This window comes from Delphinapterus leucas, chromosome 9, assembly GCF_059928025.1.
Source record: "Delphinapterus leucas isolate spDelLeu-1000000601 "Yukka" chromosome 9, BTC_Dleu_Yukka2, whole genome shotgun sequence".
Classification (NCBI taxonomy): Eukaryota; Metazoa; Chordata; class Mammalia; order Artiodactyla; family Monodontidae; genus Delphinapterus; species Delphinapterus leucas.
This window is the reverse complement of record NC_143137.1, coordinates 68,564,781-68,587,050: the sequence shown is the minus strand read 5'-3', so window position 1 is coordinate 68,587,050 and position 22,270 is coordinate 68,564,781. Positions and strand designations below refer to the sequence as shown.

At 37.8% G+C, this 22,270-nt stretch overlaps 1 protein-coding gene across 4 annotated transcripts in view; it reads left to right on the top strand.

The window, feature by feature from the left end:
* CRPPA (CDP-L-ribitol pyrophosphorylase A) overlaps positions 1-22,270 on the top strand; it is a 410,033-nt gene that overhangs the window by 369,761 nt on the left and 18,002 nt on the right. For all 4 annotated transcript variants that reach the window (XM_089917677.1, XM_089917676.1, XM_089917679.1 and 1 more), the window contains 4 exons: positions 343-514; positions 1,215-1,379; positions 5,784-5,938; positions 8,824-22,270. The exon at positions 8,824-22,270 is cut by the window's right edge and continues 18,002 nt beyond it. The gene's annotated coding sequence lies outside the window, so the exon portion shown is untranslated. The remainder of the gene's footprint in view (positions 1-342; positions 515-1,214; positions 1,380-5,783; positions 5,939-8,823) is intronic.

Below are 22,270 nucleotides of genomic sequence, written 5' to 3'. Positions count from 1 at the left end.
CAAAGAACAACTAATGAGTAGCTCTCCTAATTTTTTTAAGGCATTCCCTGGAGTATAGTATTTCCTTTCTAGCTATGCATTGTAGATGACTGTATCTGTTAGCACAGTTGTGTGTGTGACACTTGTAATGGCACAGCTAGATTAAAAATGGAGGAAATACATTCAGCCTCTTTCTGTTTTTTAGCGTTACTGAAAAAAGGCATCTTCAATTAATTATACTTCTTAGTTAACAGTTATTTTGTAGATAACACACTTTCAAAGAATTAAAATATAATAAAATATACAGTAGTGCTACTGTATAAACTGTATCTTTCTATTATTTTGATATCCACTTTCTGGCAGTAGGACTAGTGTCCTTATGAGAAGAGGAGGAGATTATCGGGATACACGTGCACAGAGGAAAGGCCATGTGAGAACACAGCAAGAAGGCAGCCATCTGTAAGCCAAGCAGAGAGGCCTCAGGAGAAATCAACTCTGCCACCCCCTTGATCTTGGACTTGCAGCCTGCAGAACTGTGAGAATATATTTATGCTATTTAAGTCACCTGTATGTGGCATTTTGTTATGGCAGCCCTAGCAAATTAATATAGTTGGAAACTGTTCTATATTTTTTAAGTTAGTGCTAAAAATAACTCACATCTGTTTTTAGAACTACTAGCATACATGATTGTAAGTGAATGTCAATTGGAGACTTTAAAAAAATTCAGTTTGGATGAAATTAGACACATTTTCATTTCTCTGAGTTTAACACGTTAGTTATATTAGAGCAGTAAAGATTTTCACCTTTACAAATAACTTAATTATAAAACATTTAGAAAACATAGGACAAAAGAAAAACATAATTTCTTATCCTACTGATATATTTTGATATATCAACAAAGCCAGTAATAAAAAGTGGAGAAATTAACTCTACACACGTTTATTTAAACTAGGGATTTAAAATTTAGTATATGAATATTGTCATTAAATGTACTTCATATGTACATACACACACACAAACCTTTTGAAAGCTATGTCATCAAATTCTACTGCATCAATTTAGCATAATTAATGTAACCAATCTGTTGTTGGATAATTAGAATTTCAAATATTCTCAATTATAAATATGGCAAATATGATAAATTCTCTATGACAGATACTTTCAAAAATTAACACATATACATATTTTCAGCTATTGCTCTTCTTCTAAAGCATTCTCTTCTACCTTCCAAACAGGAAGGACACTTTGTTTTGGCAATTTCAGGCATGGGGTTTTGCTGTGTTGATCCAGGAAACGGATGAATTAGAGCAATGTGTAAGTCTCAGAGGCTATGTTAATCCATGTGAGGAAGACACATGCAAGAAAAGAAAAACGTTGAGTTGAAAAGATGGAGAAAAGAGGTGAGAGAGAATAAATGGCCAGTGCTCAATTGTAGAAAAAAGTTTTGGAGAGTAATAGAGAATCAGAGACATTGGGAGCGGCTGCCAAACTGTAATGAGGATTTTAGGGAAGGTAAACTGGGGAAGATTTTTGGAACTTCTGTGTAGTATGAGCAAAATACCCATTCAAAAGTCCTTTTGAGGAAGATGAAAATTTTCATTTTTTAAGTATTTTTGAATATTGGATGATGTTTTCTTTAAAATTTAAAAAACACTGATTAAAAACTACCACTTCATTTGTAATACATAAACAGGGATTACATATGTGTGTGTGTGTGTGTGTGTGTGTTTGCAGCTTAATTCTTGAATACACCCATAATTTATAAATAACATGCTTGATAAAAACGGTGTGCAAAATTTAAAGGTTTTAATCTATATTTTCAAACTGCTATACAAGAAATTCTTTTTATCCACTGACAGTATTTAAAAGTGCTTGTTTTCTTACCATTTCTTCAACTTTGCCAACTGATAGGTAAACAATGATGTCAGATTATTTCATTTTTTTTATCATCTTTATTGGGGTATAATTGCTTTACAATGGTGTGTTAGTTTCTGCTTTATAACAAAGTGAATCAGTTATACATATACATATGTTCCCATATCTCTTCCCTCTTGCATCTCCCTCCCTATCCCACCCCTCCAGGCGGTCACAAAGCACCGAGCTGATCTCCCTGTGCTATGCGGCTGCTTCCCACTAGCTATCTACCTTACGTTTGGTAGTGTATATATGTCCATGCCTCTCTCTCACTTTGTCACAGCTTACCCTTCCCCCTCCCCATATCCTCAAGTCCATTCTCCAGTAGGTCTGTGTCTTTATTCCTGTCTTACCCCTAGGTTCTTCATGACATTTTTTTTTTCTTAAATTATGTGTGTGGATATTTTCTCGTATTACTTCTCTCTCTCTCTCATATTATTACCTTTCTCTCTCTCTCCTTCTCTCTCTCTCATATAAATGGCTGGCCTATACATTTTCTAATTAAAAATTGAATAATATCTCATGAAATGTATAGTTTCCAATATTTATAAGATTTATAGCACAGTATTTTCACTTTAAATGAAATGCAAAGCTTATATGTTACATAAAGAAATCTAGTTTCAGGTAATGGTGAGATGTAATGTTTTCTAAAACTACAAAATTTTGTAGTTAGAGCTCTTAGGAAATACTGTTCTTAGTTATCATTCTCAGAATATGGATTATTTCTCTCAAAGGGTTGACTTTCAGATTCAATCTTATTAAGTGTAATCTTGAGCTATCTGTAATGAGGTGGATGGACCTAGAGTCTGTCATACAGAGTGAAGTAAGTCAGAAAGAGAAAGATAAATACCGTGTGCTAACACATATATATGGAATTTAAGAAAAAAAATGTCATGAAGAACCTAGGGGTAAGACAGAAATAAAGACACAGACCTACTAGAGAATGGACTTGAGGATATGCGGAAGGGGAAGGGTAAGCTGTGACAAAGCGAGAAAGTGGCATGGACATATCTACCAAACGTAAAATAGATAGCTAGTGGGAAGCAGCCGCATAGCACAGGGAGATCAGCTTGGTGCTTTGTGACCACCTAGAGGGATGGGATAGGGAGGGTGGGAGGGAGGGAGATGCAAGAGGGAGGAGATATGAGAACATATGTATATGTATAACTGATTCACTTTGTTATAAAGCAGAAACTAACCATTGTAAAGCAATTATACTCCAATAAAGATTAAAAGAAAATCTTTCTTTTAAGAATCTGTCAGAAAACATCTATCTAGCTTTCAGAGAAAATTGGTGAGTAAAACACTCATTTATATTTTTACGTTTTATCTCCTTTGCAGTTTCAGATATTTTATCCCCTACCTCCTATTTTAAGCCTTAGGCTTCCACCTCTGCTCTTGATCCCATTCCCTTTTCTGTTTCTTATTTCAAGTAGTAACATCTATCACTCAATCACTCAAGGCAAAACTTGCATATCACATTTGACACCAGCTTTTCCTCTACATTTTCCAAGTGAAATCGTATCAATTTTATTTCCTGAATATATTCAATATGTTTATTTTTCTTGTTCACGGCAAATGGTGCTTAGCATAGGCCCTTATTAGCTCATCATGGTATTCTTTTTCATAAAATTTTTTAATGCATCTTCCTCATCTAATAAATTCCAAACTCTGTAATCTGGTGTATAAAGCCCCCTCTCTTCCAGTCTCTTCTCTCTCTCCAACTCTTGCATTTTGTATTGAGTTATTTGCTGTTCCCTAAAATTCAACATATTGTATGTCTCTGTTCTTTTCAAAAACTGTTTGTTTCCTTGGAAGTAAGAGTCTGTGTCATTCCTTTTTCTTTGATTTCCTAAATTTTGCTTTTCTTTTAAGAGTTAGTTTACCTGCCTCTTGAGAGACTATCTGGTATGGCCCAGGTGCTCATCTTCAAATGTATTTTTTGTTGTTGTTGTTGTTAGGCGGGCCTCTCACTGTTGTGGCCTCTCCCGTTGCAGAGCACAGGTTCCGGACGCTCAGGCCCAGCGGCCATGGCTCACGGGCCCAGCCGCTCCGCGGCATGTGGGATCTTCCCGGACCGGGGCACAAACCCGTGTCCCCTGCATCAGCAGGCGGACTCTCAACCACTGTGCCACCAGGGAAGCCCCCTTATACGTATTTTTATGATACGTTTCCTTCTTCTTTTAATCTATCTGTATCATGATTAAGCTCTTTGCTCCTCTTCTACTTCTCTGATGATTAGAAGTAACTTTATGTATGGGACTGTCTTATTTTCCTTTGTGCTCACAATATATCACCTAATAGCATATATACATATATGCTATTAGCATGGATACACACACACACACACACACACACACACTCTCAATACGTAATTTTTGGACTAAACTGAATGCCACATCTTCATTTCTCCTCTATTATGAGAAATATAAGAAGTGAGCTGCTCTATTTTTTTTAAAAAACTTTGAACAAGTTCAGAAAATTTTTACTATTGTACCTTCTTATTACATTAGAGGAGGAGAAATCACTAATCCTTGGCCCCAGGTTTATATATTTAGTGTAAAGGGATATATCTTATAGGTCTTCTTGGTCAGGAAGAAGCTCACATTCAAATCCAGAAAGTTCTTTTTATTTTTTTAACTTTAGAGAAAACCTCTATTTTATGAACCATGACCTGCCTTCAAATAACAGCACAGAATTAACCAATAGAGAGGAGACACAAGAAGAAAAAGCTAAAATATGTAGAAATAGGGATCCAAAAGGGAGACAGACCAAAGGTAGGCTTGGAATTCACTGGTCTTGATCAAATCTTTAATAAGCTTACAGGCTTCATGTAGCAGAGTTGCACTCACCTACGGATTCCACACAGCCCTTCCAGTGCTTTATCTTATGGATGGAGGGGACCCTCTGTAAAATATCATGAAGTGCGGCAACATAATTTAGATTATGAGAATCTAAACTAATTAAGTTTGCCTTGACCATTCTATACCAAGAGCTCTCCTATACATAATTTTTCACATCTTACATAGATATATAGACATACACACACAATTGTTTAATTATTTGTCATAATCTTGTTTTCCCTGACTTAAATTCTTTAAAGCTAGAATGTATAAATTATATTTTTTAACTCCATGCACATAATACATTGGTTGTGCTCCATATATCTACCTGATAATTTTTAGTTTCAAAATTTTAAAAATCTTTTTTTTCCTCAATGAACATTACTAAGAAGTCAATAACTCATCAGTGCATAGGTAATATACACGAGTTCTCTCCTACCTCACCAAGTTCGGGAAACACCTAAAACTAACTAATGGCACTTTTTCCTCTCATAAATTTGTATAATTTATGGCAGCAGAGGACTGGAGAATTAATGGAAGGGTTAAAAAAAAAAAAAAAAAAAGAATCTTCCCTCTCTTACATTTGAGAGATTATATGCCTCTGAACCCTAGATTCCTTGCATGCCAGGACTGTGACTTATTAATATTTTATCCTCAGTACCTGGCACATAGTGAGTGCTTAAGACATGTCTGAATGAGTTAATGGAGGAGAGAAGTCTAGGTCCCTGACTGTTAAGCAACAGCTCAACAATTTAGTGAATGAACAGAATATGTGTGGGGTAGGAATTCAATCAATCAACACAGGCATGTACAAACCAACTTGCAGATTAGTTAGAACCAGAATGAACTCTCCCTTTGTGGGTTTAAATTTAGTTAGATCTGTGATCTGGAGTCTCAGATCACATCTGTTACTTGATTTTGGATCTTGACAAAAAGTGACAAAGGAGTGGCATTCAATGATACAATCGAGAAATGGATCTCACATTCTATTTTTGGGGCGTAGGTCATTTATCTCCTTGTCTTCTTCCTGTTTTTAAACATTTGCAGGTAGCGAGGTGAAGCAGAATCGGCAGTCTCTCAGTGTCATAACCGGACATGGGGTTGACCATTGTAACACCAACCATAATCACCTACAGGGCGCTTTCAGGGCCCTCTGTGCGATGAACTGGACCTGGCAGCACTGGCTGTTGCACATGATTGGGGTAAGACACACTTGCACATACGCAACCACTGTGCTAGGCCTCCAGGCTGGAAGAAACTGAAACAAGGGTTTGGTGTCTTAAGCTGAGGCACATCGTGAATAAATACCCAATACTGACCGTTAGTATTATGCCAAAGTCAGGAATCAGTCTGAATAACTGAACATGACATTCATTCTCTAACTGCTGAGGCTGAGTGAAGGAAGGTGGAAAAGTATATTTTTTGCTTAACTGGGCCTATCACTCTGAAATTTAGCCCCAGTCATCTGTCGCACTGAGAGGGGAATGCTGGAATGTTACAAAGCGTATTCCCCCCAAATAGAGGAAATGTAGTTCAGAAGCCAGAGAATTCGACTAGTCCCCTCATTTGTTTTTCAAGTTTTGCTCAGATTGGCTCGCAAATTTATCTACTATGCGTTGCACATGGATATTTTTGTCACTGAATGTTTTACAACAGCTGTGATCCTGATGGGGATTTAGTTAACCAAAGGCCCCTCTGCATGCAAGCGGTCACCAGGCATCTAATGGGCTGAGGGCTGAAATGACAATAAAGTGAGCAGAACCATGCAGCTGTGGACCAAATGTAGGGTAATAACTAGCAGTTGGCCATTACGGGGTTAACTGCTGGTGTTCTGGTAAGCGTAAAAAAATGTGGAGGTCCTGCTCAAAAACACAGCCCAAATTCGAATAGTTCCATTGGGTTAGAGTTAAAAATGCTTCTGCTTCCTTTTCAGCTGGTGATTATTTTTAGGACACCAATCTTGTTGGAGTGTCTAACACATAATATTATAATTATAATTTTTTGATAATTATGTCGTAGTTTTCCAACATGCTTTTAATCTAAATAAGGGATCTTTGCAGAATATCAGCTTCTTAGTCTCTGGGGTTTCAGCCACTAGTGCCTGTGCCTTTATAATTTCCAGACTTGTTGCATTTACTCTGGGAAGAATTTTTACCTACATTTGTTGAGTTAAAGAGCCATCCATTCTGTTGTTTTAAACAAATGAAATTGTATCACTGCAATGTCAGTCCAAACATGTGTAATTAACATGGAAAATATGTCTGAGCCATATTGGTCAAGATAGATGACTTCCTTGCATGACTTATAAACAGAGGCATAAAGCCAGGATGTCAAAACCAAGTTGTATACTGCGAAGGTTTATCTGGGAGGACTTTCAAATTACAAAGGAAAAAAGAAAGACAAAATCAGCCTGCCATGCTTTCTTAACAAGGGGAGCAGCTTTCTGCTATCTGTATAAAAATAAGCCTTCTGTCCTCCTTTCGACATGTGTTACTCGCACTGCAGAGGTCAAAACGGACATCTCATTCTTCTGGAAATGTTCATCAAACAATATAATGGTACATGTCAGGGCTTTCAGATCATTCTGGCTGGAAACGGGCCTCTAAGCTCCTTTTAAATTTTATCAGTGACTGTGCACAGAATTCTCTTTGGAATTCTTTGATCAGTGGCCTAGGCTCTGAAAGAAAGAGAACTCTATCCCCTACGTGCTTTTCTGAGTCCTCTGAAAGCTACCAGCTTTGACCTTTTTCTAGGGTTGTTTTCCTAGGTAATGATCCAGTAATACTATTACTTACAGGTAGTAGAGTTGTAGTCACCTTACCTGCAGATGCTCTTCCGTTCCTTTGCTGGATGAAATGAGCTCATTCGGAGTGCACCTGAGGAATCTTTTTTTGTCCTCAAGTATAACCCAATCCTGTTTTTATGTTATCAGTGGCATCAATTAGAAACTAAGTGTGCCAAGAACCTCTGAGAAAATCCCACTTGTGACTGAATCACATCCAAGGAAGTAGAGTTACCAAGGCATAAGTTAACTTAGGATAAGAAAAATCCAGTTTGACTATAGTCCTATACAGCAACACCTCCCTTTCTAGAAGGTGTAATGAATTGTCAGTGTACAGGTTTGTAGACTTACTTATATGGGAAATTCTTCCTCTGAGAAAGGTCCCTTGGTTTCATTCTGGTGGTGCTCTTTCAACAAGGTTCTTGACCACTTGGTTCGTGAAAGCTTGCTGTTCATGAACTAAACTCATGTATGTTCTAATAGTAAAGGCCTTAGGATGTATAATTCCTTCTTTAATTATCAAGCAGCTTGAGCTCTGAATGGTGTTTTCATGTATGAGAAGGTGGGAGAGTGAAAGCAAAAGAGAGAGAGAAAGTGAGGGAGAAAAAGAGGGAGAGAGAGGTCTAGGAATATTTTGCTCTACTGTTTCAAAAGGGAAAATTGTCTAAATTGTTCTATCTTGAGGTTATCTGAAGAAGGGTGCTCATAAAATAAGACTGCTTCCTACTGCAGATGTCAGTTTTACTGTGGATTGCAGGAAAGTTTTACATGGATTTTTGATATCTGTCAAGGAAAGGGAAGTTAATGTTCTGCCGGGCAGGGAAGGTAAACATAAAACACATGGGCTCCTCGGAAACTGAACAAAACGTGGAAGCCCTCACTCATCCTTGGGAATGTGGTAAAGCTATGAAAGCAGAACCATCATCACTCCATCTTTCTTGGCATTTAGTCCCACGTCAGCATTCTAGAAAACCTTCTCTACCCTTCCTTCCATTCCACACCTCTGATAACATCTGATGAGACTGGCAGGATAAAGTTGAATAACTCATGGAAAAGGGATGCATTCCTTTCCATCTTCACCCTGCTGGGTACCTCAGTATATCGAGGATGGATGCCTTTATTCTAGGCCCCATCCCTCAATTACACGAGCTTTGCAGTACTCTTATCTGGATGGATTGAAGACCTAATAGGAGAGTGGGAAAAGTATTAGGCATCCTCAGAAAAGGAGAGCAAAGAACTTATCAAAACAGAACGTAGGGTGCTACCTTGAAGCCCAAAACTCAATTTTATTTTTTTATTTTTTAGTACACAGACTGATGCCATGAAAACAACTGCCAACAAATCAGTAAGTATAGTCCAAGGGATTTATAAGTTGAAGATGTACGGTAGTAAATTACTGTAAGATATATTCTCAGCCAAAGCTAACCTGGGGGGTGTGTTATATAAGTGTGTTGTATACGCATGGGCATATGGTCACATACACACGTATCAAGGAATGGATCGGTCATCCTGAATATATTCAATCTCTTGTGAAATACTGGGCACTGGAAGTTGGAAGCTGCAGCAAACACAGCATATGCTATAAGCATTTCACCTATTAAAGTATCTGACACTTGGCAGGTGCATTCAAGAATGACAGCTCTTGGCAAGTTCATCTTAGCCTTGCACACGAATAATAAAGAGAAAGGAATATTTTCAGTCTGGCAGAAATAAGCAACAGGTGCTAAAGGCCTTGTGCTGTAGTTTAACAGGAGGGAGTATATTGAACAGTGTGAAATAAGCAGACATAATTATAGCATACTTGTAATGAAAATGATGGCTCCTAATTAATTCTGGTCTAGACTTGTTCAAAGACCCTGGGGCCAGCACACCTTAGGGGAAGGATTATACCCTTTAATAATAACAGAATGCATAAAATATTTAATAGTGTACCCTTCATAGAGTAAAAAAGTCCCTTAGGGATTCTAAAATCTAAGGGCTATTTTTTCTGACGTGGAGCTTTAGTGGTAATCCCATATGTTCAGGGCTGTGGAACCTCCAGTATGTCCTTATCTAGAATCTATTTGTCTGCTCTTTAGCGTAAGGAGCTTAATCCAGTATTTTATTCTCATCTGTCATTCATTCTGGTTCTTGAAACAGATTATTTATTGCATCAAGGCTGCTATTCACCACACATGTAAGATCTCTAATGTCACAAGCAGTTATTCTTGAGTGACTCCTGTTCTAGATGCTGTCAATGAAGATGGTATAGCCCAACGTTCATACACCATTGTATCCCTACTGTATCTTTTGTGTCTAGTGCTTTGTTTGCAAGATTACTAAGAATGCAATAGGGCAATCTTGACAATTGTAGTAAAACTGACAAAAATATTTAGGCTCTGGAGTAAGATTTGCCCAATTCAGAACTGTTTCTAAATCCTGCATATGTGGTTTTGACTTGATTAGTTCAATTCCCCAAGGCCGTTTCTTTTTCCATAAAGTGAAGATAATAAAAGTCTTTACTTCACAGGCTCTTTTGAGCACTGAGTTAAGTAATTCATATATTTACCTTAGTAGGATATCACATTGTGTTTATTTGAATATGTTACTTTCATTTATGTTTTCTAGAGTAAATTCCATTGAAAATAACAGAGTGGGAACAGGGGTTGCTCTGAAAGAGCATATGATATTCACACTTCTCTAGATGCAATTTCTAGGATAAACCTTCTTCCTTTATCGTGATCTGGGGCTTTGCTACGTAAAGTGTGGTCCGTAGACCAGCAGCATTGGCATGGCCTGGGAGCTCATGAAAAATGAAGAATCCTGGGCCCCACCCCAAACTAACTGTTTCATAATCTGTATTTTAATGAGATCCCAAGCGATTTGTGTGCACTTTAAAATTTGAAAAGCTCTGGTCTATACAGCTAAGGTCCTTACGTGTCCTTTTAGATTTTCCTGATCTTACGCCTAATTTAATCATGTTTATTATTATACGTGTATATTTTTGTTAACCCAAATGTTTACTTTTAAAATTTCTGAATTGCTAGACAAGTCTTTCAGAATAAGTGACACTTTATTGATGCACGGTATTTTAATTTTTCTGGTACACACTCAGACCCCCAAAGCCATACTGATGCTACGTCCCCTCCCTTCTCTCACCCCGAAACACCTTAAAGACTCTCATCATTTGATTACTAGATTTTGATTTGCCTGTTTCTAGAGAAACTACTAAGACATATTGGGCATTCCCTCTTCTGATTTTGAAATTGAAATAACATCTATGTGGGGCTTAGTGAGAGAAATTTAAGAAAGGCACGGATCATTGGATCATTGCTTAATTCCATAAATTACTTTTCTTGTCTGTATTAAATTGTTGATAGATTTAATTCTGCCTTGAAGAAAATGTTTAGTTTAAAAAAAAATGTTTCGAGACAAATTTTGATCATGCTTAATAGAAGACAAATGCATTCAGATAAATTAAAATTAATTCAAATTAGTCATTTAAAAGTTCAGGTAAAGATTTTTTTTTAAATGATTGGTACAAGGTTCTGCTAAATTTACATATTTTTTTCTCTTTTAAATAACACTTTCAAGTTACATATAGTCCTTTAACTTTTTTATGTGTAACACTATTATTGTTTCCAATTAATGGGGATATTTTCCATACTGATTTTTTTTTTTCACTTACTATTCGACCACCATCTCATAACAAGGACAGCTTGAGAGTGCGTGTTAACAAAGTCAAACACTACAAATGAACTTCACAGTTCTCTGCACTGCTCATTCTCACCTCATGAATCCGAAAGTGTCTATGAATTTGAAAGATTGCTGCTGGTGGATGATCTCACCTTCCACACTTCCATATTCTCTGGTTACGGTTTTTCTCCTGTAAATGGCTCCCTATACTTGGAGCTGCAGTGCCAAACTTTCTAGACAGGCATAAATTACTGCTGTGTCTCCCTTCCTCTTTTTCTTCATTTATATTTCATACTGTATGACAAACTGAAACATTGAGTAACGGATGGTGCTAAGGGACGGGGACTATTTACTGTGTTTTTTTTGTGCTCTGGGCGTTTTATATGTCTGAAATACCGAACTGTATGATACTAGAGATCAAACAAGAGGACTTGAAAATTTTCATTTGTTGCAGGGAAGCTCTGGTTTTATAAAGGCAGCTGCAAATTAGACTTTAATTGCTAACTGAAAGGAACGGTTGCAATATGTTGTCAGGCAAAATGTGAAAAATACAGAAAGGTCAAAGTAGTAAAGTATATATCCACTTACATAGAGCACTGAATCATTCACTGAGCTGACATTCCTGCTGTAAACTCACTCACTTTCATAAAAGATTTTTTTTCCGTTTTAGGAACAAGAAAGATGTCTGTGTCATGCCAGCCCTAATACCTAACCCATCTTAATGGGAAGGGCAGCAGAGCAAATACCTTTCTTTCTCTTACTTGGTTCATTTTTAATTTATAGGCTTTGAAACTATTTATCAACTAACTTCCTTCCTCCCTTCCTTCCATTCTCTTTTTTCCCAAATAATCTTAAACTTTCTCCTGAGGGGAATACCAGTTTTCTCCTCACTGTTCATGTAGTACGTGCTCCCTACAAATTCTTTATCTTTACCCTAAAGATAGAGGCTGTCTTATTTTCTGAAACAGACTGGATGCCAATTTTTAAAAATTTAAAACAACTAATAGTGGTAAACTCTGTAATTTCTCTCAAAAAATTTTCCCCCAAATTAGGGCTTGACATTATACTGGAACTGAAATGCTCAAGTTAAAAGAAGGAAGGAAATGAATATTTATTGAGGGTCTACCATGTGCCAGAAGTTTTCCCTACATGATTTCTTTTAATCCTCATCACAGCACTGTGTGAGAGCTGTTATTCTAATTTGCAGTTTAACAACTGCAATTCAGACAGTCAGTAGCTTGCCCAACATCATATAGCTACTAAATCTGTATGACTCCAAAGTCTTTCCCACTTGATTATATATACCAGTGTCCTCTCCCTCAATTTTGCAAATGAGGCCCATAAGGAGCAAAGAGACTGGGGGCTTAAATTGGCGTCTGAGTTTGAACTAGATAATAGGTTCTCTGTTCATCCCACTGTGCCATTGGCAATACAAAGATGGGGAAAAAACTTGTGCAACTGGCCCTAAAATTAAAATTCACATTAAAATATCTGTAAGAAAATTTACCATGTTCATTTTCTTGAGGGATGGAATCTATTAATATATTTCCTGTCTATTACTGACAATAAAATCTCATGTGATTCCTCCTCATGTTTCTTTCTATCTCTTTCTCTCTTCAGTGCCATGAGTTGATCAGACCCCAGAGATAACGACTGTTATTTTTAAGGAATTCTGTATATGGTTGCAGGCAACACAACTTTCTCGTCTCCATGGAACTGGAGCATAGGTCAGACTATGCTGGGCCAAACTCCAACTCTATAGAACGAATTTTCTATTTTCCAACCATTAAGGCAGACTGTCCTCATAAATTTATGTAACTGCTCAAAGAGTGAGCCTTATCTTTTTCCTATTTCTCTAACTTCTTCCTCCCAACTTCAGAATTGAAACACAGTAGGGACTCGTAGTACAATAAATATTTTTGCATATTTGTTACTCTTTTTTTCCTCCCACCAGAGTTTACACAGAACAAGAACTCCACAGATGATAAACAGACACAGATGTTTTCCATGACTGTTACCATATTTACAAATGAAAATATAAGATTTGGTAGGTAACAGTTAGTTAGACTGGGGGAAAGGATTGAAAACGTTTCAGGGTTGTGTTAAGACCTCTTATACCCATTGCTTTTGGAGAGGTAATAAAAAACAGAAACAAAGACCACATAGCAAAATCTGAACATCACCTGCCTTAGAGGTGTGCAGAAAGTAGGCTATACATCGTCTACACCCAGGCCAGCTTGAACTACTCCCTGTTCCTTAAATATACCTTGTTCTTTCTCTTCTCTGAGCTTCTTTCTAAGATGTTCCCCCTGATATAACTGTCCCCTCTTCCTCCCCTTCTACCCGTCAAATTTCCACACATCTCTCAACATTGGGTTTAAATGCCACCTGCTTCATGCCGGCCTCCCATGAACTGAGGGTCAGGAAGTCCCTTCTGTGTGTGACTGTAGCAGTTGGAATACAGATCTTTTGTAGCACTTACCACTCACTGTACTAAATTTGGAATATTTTTATATCGTTATATCTTCCTTATAAGGTAAAGAATTGTTTCTGTATATCAAAAAGTATAATCCTCACTCTTTTCTATTTTTGTTCACTTGGCTTCTGGGACGTCATGCTTTCTCAGTTCTCCTCCTCCCTCACTGGCCATTTCTTCTTGGCCTCTCACTCTTTCCCTCCCTCCTCCTCTCCCTCTTTTGGTTTTAGTTCCTCAGTCTGGACTCTTCACGATGTAGTAAAGCTTGGTTTTTTAACTTGATCAATATCCACTCACTCCCAAGATGACCTTATAGAATTTTACAGCTTTAAATACCATCTAAATGCTGATGACTCCCAAGTATATTATCAAGCCCGGATCTCTCCCTCAACTCCAGATTTATCTCCACCTGTGTGCCGAATCATCTTCACCTGCCTCCTCACTTGGCATCTCACATGAAATGTGTCCAAAACAGAAATCGTAATTCCCCCCAACCCCCGCCCCACCAAAACTTGCTTTACCTTCCCCTCCTTAGTAAATGGCAACCAGCATTTTAGAACCATCGATTCATCTCTTTCTCTTAATTCATGCATACAATCTTTCAACAAATCCTGCTGGTTCTATTTTCAAAATATATTCAGAATCTGACTACTTCTCATCATTTCATGTCTATGACCCTGATCCAAGCCATAATTATCTCTCATCCGGGATACTCAGTGGCTTGCTAACTGGTTTCTCTTGTCTCTACACTCACATCCTACCGTGTGTGTGTGTGTGTGTGTGTCTGTGTGTGTGTCTGTGTGTGTGTCTGTGTGTGTCTGTGTGTGTGTCTGTGTCTATTCAAGAGCGCAACCATCCTGATTTAGGTATTATTTAAACTTAGATAATGTCCTCTCTTATTCAACCCCTCCAAAGGCTCCCATCTCACTCATGGTGAAAACCAAAGTCTTTGCAATGGCTTACAAGGCCCTATATAATTTGGCTCCCTGTTACCTCTATGAACTCATCCTGCACTTCTTCCCGCCCCAGGTGTTCAGTTACAGCATCACTGGCCTCTTCTCTTCAAGTGTTCAGTGTCCCTCCACCTCAAGGCCTTTGTGGCTCCCTCTGTTGGGAAAGATCTTCCCCAATAACCTATATTTTATTGCACCCTCATTTTTTTATCCATCTTTCTTCATATTTTCCCATTATAAGCTTATTTCCCCCAGTACTAAGTTCTCTGGTCATCCTGTTTAAACGTCAACCCACCCCCTTCGTTCTCTGCTTGTTATTGGTGTTTGTTTCTGGTTTTCTGTTTTTGTTTTCATAGCCCACCTTTCAGACGGTGCATGAGAGCCTGGCCCAAAGTAGGTGCTCAATGAACGTTTTCAGATTTGTTGAATTTCATAGTACCTTCCATGCACATAGTAGGTGCTCGCTGTTTTTGAATCGACAGTGTGAAGCTCCAAATTATATTTTACACCAGAAAGGGGAATACAGATTTTTATCCATTTCATGAATTTTTCAGTTAACAAGAATTGAAAGTGGTTGTATATCAGAAACAGGTGTGTTTCATCTGTGTATAGTAAAACACTGAGTTTCAAAGAGTGGAAAATTTTGGTTGTTCATAGCAGAAGGAACTATGGAACCAACAACAGGTTCATCAAGCCAATGGCTATGTTAAAAGAATATAGACAGTGCCACATAACTAGGAAAATGCTCATTCAAATGCTCGAAGGGCGCCTTTGATCATGTTTAAGTAAAGAAATTATGAAATGCTTTTCACTTAAAGTCTTCCCGACACAACCACAATTTGGCAATTGTTCTCAAGCATAGAAGCCAGAAAAAGATAAAACATGGTGGCCTTCTACTCTAAACCCCATAAATAATTTTATACCCCCAAATAAAACAGTTAACAATAAGACTTTCTGAGTGAAAGGAAGAGATTTTGTAAGAGCCATTCACATCATAACAGATGTGCTGTCTTGCTTCAGCCTTATTTTATATCTTTCCTTTACCCTTTTCTCTCATTGAGAACCCTATGGCATAAAGTTTCATTTCAAAGATTTAAAATAGGACATGGAATCCTAGGCAGACTTAAGAGCAGTTGTACAGAGCAATCTATCGTGGATTTTGTGACTCTTACACAACATGCATAGTTTCCCTGGGACCAGGATATTTTTGCCCTAAAACTGGCCCAGTTCCCCTGCACAAGATCATCCTCCTTGCTCAGAAATAATGGTAGAATTGAAATAGATACCACTCAAATTGAAAGAGTTAGTCCGTTCTAATCCAATAGAAAACTACTGGCAATTCTCGGAGGTCACTGAGTTTAGGATCTAGAGATCATCTTCACTTGTCAGAACACTGGACTGCAAAAAGCTCCAGAGACAATTTTGAACTACCTAAGCAATTTTCACCACCTTCAGTGTAAGCACCTAGAGGATTTATTGACAAAAGTATGCTGTGCATGCATTTATTTTTGAGCATTAGATTGGCAAAAATGCCCTGGATATTTCAGCATAGGCTCCTTTGTCTCTTTCTTTTAACCCTGCCAGACCACCCTAAGATATATGCCACAGAGAAGCCCCCATCCTCCGGTGTCCATGATGAATGATTTGGGAATAGTCCAAACAGTAAGGGAGGGATTTAGCCCAGCTTCCTTGACTCTAGCCCCATTTATTTATGAGAAGGTTGTGAGGAGATTTACAGGGAAAGTAAAATATTCCATAGTGTGGCTTTTTATGCAGACCGGTGCTTAGGAATAATCATTGCTGTCACTGATTTAATGTTGAAGGGGAAAAAAAAAAAAGACTTCTGCAACCCACGTAGTACAAAAAAAGAAAACAAAAAAGCAATAAAGGAAAACCAGGAGTTGTGTAGTTTGATAGTTTGTTTCTAGCTTCTTATTTTATCATTACACCCTTTGCTCCAGAAACTTTACTTTTCTCTAAATTCTGTCAAACTTAATTTCTTCATCTCTGTTCCCTCTTCTCCATTTGTGTGTGAGCGTCTGTGTGTGTGACAATAATTGTTAATACCCACAGTACTTCATTATTCCTCAGAAAGACCCTCAAGAGTACATGCCAATAATTTGTCCATTGTGTAAATGATGAAACCAAAACTCAGAAAGTGAACCTTTCTGAACCTAGTGTTGATAGGGAAAGAAAGGTAATGGTAGGGAGAGCCCAAACTCAAACTTAGATGCCCCTGACTTCAAAGCCTTGTAGTTAATCACTGTGTCTTCTTGCCTTTTATGTAGAGGAAGAACTTCTGCCGTTTGCTTGCTGGCACGGGCGAGGTCTGTGAGCAGGCCTCTCATATGCCTGGCTCATCGTGCATCCCCTGGCCAATGCACTTGCTTCATTGCTTTCCATGCTTGCTCTTTACTGTGAGAACAGAGTCCTTCTGGGTAAGGAAGTCATTCACTTCCACGTTAAATAATCACAGAGATGCGGGTTTAAACAGAATAGCAAGCAGAACATCGAAGCCTTATTTAAACTAGAGAGCTGTATTCAGTATTTCTCTTGCTTCTTTTCATTTCAACTTTAAGTTTTCAATACAAAAGAAGAAGGAAAAATCAGCGATGCCTGATTTCTTTTTCCTAATATTTTCTTATGGCAATTTCCAAACATAAAGTTTGAAACTTTTACACGGTAAACACCCATACACTCGGCATCTAGTTTCTATAATTTTGCGTGCTTTACTTTTCACCTCTCTATCCACTAATCTCTCTGTCCACTAACCTATCTTATTTATCTGATACCTTTTAAAGCTAACTGCAGATATCAGTGCCCTTCACCTCAAAACAGTATGAATATCATCAACCAGGGTTCAGTATTTATTGACTCTTTTTTGTTAAGGTAAATTTTATGTAAAAGGTGAAATGCACAAATCTTGTGCATCATTTGATGATTTTTGATGTGTATCTACATCCACGTAACTAAAACCTCTTTCAAAGTATAGAATATTACTATGCCAAATCCAACATAATCCTCATCTCCTGGCCCCCCTGCTCACAGAGACAATCACTGTTCCAGTTTTTACATCATGGATTACTTTTAGCCATTTTAGTCTTCATAGTCGTTCAAACAAATCACATAGTAACCACTCATTTGTGTAAGATTTCTTTTACTTAGCATTATGTTTTTGAGATTTATCCATGGGGTTGTAGTGATATGTTCCTCCTTATTTCTGAGTACTATCCCAGTGTATGAAAATATCACAGTTCGTTTATCCATTCTTCTCTTGATGAAAACTTGATCTAGTTTTTCTGTTTAGGCTTTTCGCGAATATCCTTGTGCGCAAGTCTTTCTGGTGTACACGTTTTCATTTTTCTTGGGTAAATACCTAACAGTAGAATTGCTGGATTGCGAGGTAGGCATTTGTTTAGTTTTATATAGGAACTGCCAGATCTTTTCCCAAGGTAGTTGCATGGTATTACATTCTCATCAACAATATATGAATATTCTGGTGGCTCCACAAGCTCACCAACATTTGACATTTTCTGTCTTTTAACGTTTAGATTTTCTGGTGATTATATAGTGGTATCTCATTGTGATTTTAATTTGCAGTTTCCTGATGAGTCATGACATTGAACACTCTATTATCTTCCTTTGTAAACTGTCCAGTATTTTTGCATATTTTTACAAATTGGACTGTTGTTTTCCTTGCCTGATTTTGAAAACTGAGCAATATTGAATACAAGTGAAATCACTGTGTCATTTAATTAGTTGTCTGAAAACTCAGTCTTAAGAACCATCCAAATTGTACGGAGCAATTATAGATAAATCAGGTAAAGGACTATTAGGTGTGGTCTACAATTATAAGGAAGAAAAAAGATAAGATTTTTTTATTGTAGTTACTCCAGGGCTGCTGTGGGCCTATCCTGTCTGCAACAGAACATGACAGAACAGATTAGCCTGAGACTTGTCAGGCTATCTTTAGCTTTCTATTTAACTCTCAGAAACTGTTAAGATAATCATCCAATTGGGTTAATGCTTCTCTGAACCTGTCCTTCAAACCTGCCACTCTTTCTCCACCATTCATTCATTATTTCCTTGTAAAACTCAAGTGGCCATCTCACATTATTTAATAATTCTATAAGACATATGGCCAACTGCTAAACTTAACAATGGAGGATCAACTTAAGAAGGAGCAGAGGAGTGATAAATGCATTCCCCTTATTGTCATAAAGTTGGAAAATTATGACCATATGCATGGACTGAGCCAGAAGGGCAGAGAATTCCCTTTGTCTCCTTATTATTCACCCATTGTGCTGTTTTAAGTTCCTTTAGTGGCCAAAGTGTGACAGAAGCAATACATCAGGTTTTTGCTGTAAAATGTTATCTAAAGGCAAAAAGTGGGCCTGTAGGACAGATAGAATTCTACACTGAGCCATGGGATTTATGATAAAATTCTATAACCAAATAAAAAATACCTGTGACTACATTTATGTGAAGCAATGGTGCCATTCTTTGGCTAGTTTAGGTAATCACAGGTGCACATTCTTAGTCATACTAGAGATATATCCCAGTAGACATTTGGGAATCTGTTTTGAATTTTAAAGTGGAAGTTCCAAGACAGATTTGGCAATTCTTTTCAAGTTCTCTTTTTCAGAGAAAAATACACATTGTGGAAAAACGCTGGAAAAATATAGATTGTGATTCAAAAATAGTGTGCTGCATGTATATATATACAGAAACATACTCTTTTGATTTTGATAGATTAATTTTCTGTGACACCTCTGGATATGCTTTGGGCCCATGTGAAGAGAAATATTTAAATAAATATATTCCATAACTATGAAAGAGGAGTTTAGCAATGAGCACAAACTGAAAACAAAGCAAAGACGGAAAATCAGAGGGACACAAATTCCAACCCAATATTGGACGAGTTACACTCTGATAAAATGGTTGCGATAGTATTTTTAAATATTCAAACTGATTTCCTGAGGAACATTAGCTATCAGTGTTTCAGAAAGAAATATTAAGGTGTTTTCATCAAAATTAATAGTAATCTTTCTTTCCTCATTACTGTAATTAATATGCCTGCTTCTCTGTCACTGTAAATTTAATTTTATCACCTAAGGCAGGCAGTGAACTTGTGCTGTCTGAAATTATTTTTTTTTCATTTCCGCAGGGTAGGAAAGAAAGGATTTGGAGCATTTCTGTATTTTTTTTTTTCCAGAAAGAGGCCAGAACATGCCATATTGTAAATATTAGCCAAAAATATATGCTAATGAGAAAAATTCAGTAATCCTCATGGGAAGCCAGTCGTTTATTCTTTCTCCTTGCTTCCACTTCTTTCCCATTTCCCTGTGGCCTGCTGGGAATGAGTGTATCAAAGAGCTTACACTTCTGTTGGAGTATGACTGGGCCTATATGGTCTAAAGTCTAGTGTGCATGTAGAGAGGCAGCTTCCTGGTTCAGTGACCGTTCTGTAAAATAGAATTTTCCTGTACATGGCCTCTTGCTGTAAATCTGAGTTGCAGATTTACAGGAAGATATCCCCTCAGTCCTGGAAGATCCAGATAGGGCCTGGGGTGCCTGGCATCCTGGTTCAGTAGCCTCTTGCTATAAGCGACATTGAAATGATTCATAGATAAGGACCCCCAAACACTGGGTTGCAAGAAAGGCCAAGTGATACCTTCAGCTACCTGATAATCTGAATAGTCTTTCTCAACTCAGCAGCAAAAATACAAACAGCCCAATCGAAAAATGGACGGAAGATCTTAATAGACATTTCTCCAAGGAAGACATACAGATGGCCAGTAGGCACATGAAAAGATGCTCAACATCACTAATTATTAGAGAAATGCAAATCAAAACTACAATGAGGTATCACCTCACACCAGTCAGAATGGCCATCATTAAAAATTCTGTGAATAACAAATACTGGAGAGGGTGTGGAGAAAAGGGAAAACTCCTATACTGTCGGTGGGGATGTAAATTGGTGCAGCCACTATGGAGAACAGTATGGAGGCTCCTTAAAAAACTAAAACTAGAACTACCATATGATCCAGCAATCCCACTCCTGGGCATATATCTGGAGAAAACCACACTTCGAAAGGATGCATGCACCCCAATGTTCATTGCAGCACTATTCACGATAGCCAAAACATGGAAGCAACTGAAATGTCCATCGACAGAGGAATGGATAAAGAAGATGCGGTACATATATACAATGGAATACTACTCAGCCATAACAAAGAAAATAAGGCCATTTGCAGCAACATGGATGCAACTAGAGATGATCATCCTACCTGAATAACTCAGAAAGAGAAAGACAAATACCGTATGATATCACTTATATATGGAATCTAAAATATGGCACAAGTGAACCTATCTAAAACACAGAAACAGATTCATGGACATAGAGAACAGACTTCTGGTTGCCAAGGAGGGGGAGGTTGGGGGAGGGATAGAGTGGGGGGCTGGGGTTAGCAGATGTTAGCTATCATTTACAGAATGGATAAACAACAAGGTCCTACTGTTGGACCCAAGCCCAGGGAACTATATTCAGTATCCTACAATAAACCGTAATGGAAAAGTTTTTTTTAATAAAAGGAATGTATTTTATATATATATAATTGAATCACTTTGCTGTACAGAAATTAACATTATAAATCAACTATACTTCAATAAAAAAAGTTAAAAAATGAAGTCTTTCTCAATGGCTAAGGAGTGTTCTGTACATCAGCGGTCCCCAACCTTTCTGGCACCAGGGGACCAGTTTCGTGGAAGACAGTGTTTCCACAGATGTGGGGGACGATTCGGGCAGTAATGCGAGCGACGGGAAGCAGCAGATGAAGCTTCGATTGCTCGTCTGCCGCTCACCTCCTACTGTGCGGCCTGGTTCCTAACAGGCTGCAGACCAGTATCGGTCCATGGCCCCGGGGGTTGGGGACCCCTGCTGTACATGGACATCTATTCAGGACTCAGGTTCAGATTGTGTTAGTTGGGGCACCCTAACATATTGTAGCTGAGTTTAGGTCTCAGATCCCCAAAGACAGTGGCACACAGCCTGCAGGGACAAAGAAATTTTGCAGGGACTCTTAGGTTTAGATGTGAGTGGCAGCCTCAATCTCTGTCTTTACATATATGGGATACTTATATAAGTTTTTGACATTTGTGCTCTCAGTGACATTTAAGCTTGTTGCATGTTGGATGCTCTAGCAATGCATACATTCTGAGTTCTAGTTTGAAATATACGAAAAAGTTCAATTGGATTAAAAATTATTTTCTCCTCAGAAATGCCAACATTGGTTGCATTTGTCAGTGAAAGACATGATGATTTCTTCAAAGGTAATTAGTTTATACATGAAAGTTAACTCAGTTTTTCACTGGATATTTGAAAAGATTTTATTTGCCAGTGTGATAAAATTTTCAACATTTAGTATTTTCTCTAATGCTCTGTGTCTTTGTAATTATAAAATGTCAAGAAAATGTAATACTTTTTGCCCCCGAAGATATTTATAGACACTCTTAAATCCCTTCCAGCTTCCTCCAGTGAGCCATACAAATCCTGTCATTTTCTCTGTATGCTGTGACAAGAAAAGAATGGGGAAGCCCTGCAGGAAGGCATATTGGTTACTGGTCTTTTTATAGGCAGCGGCTACTG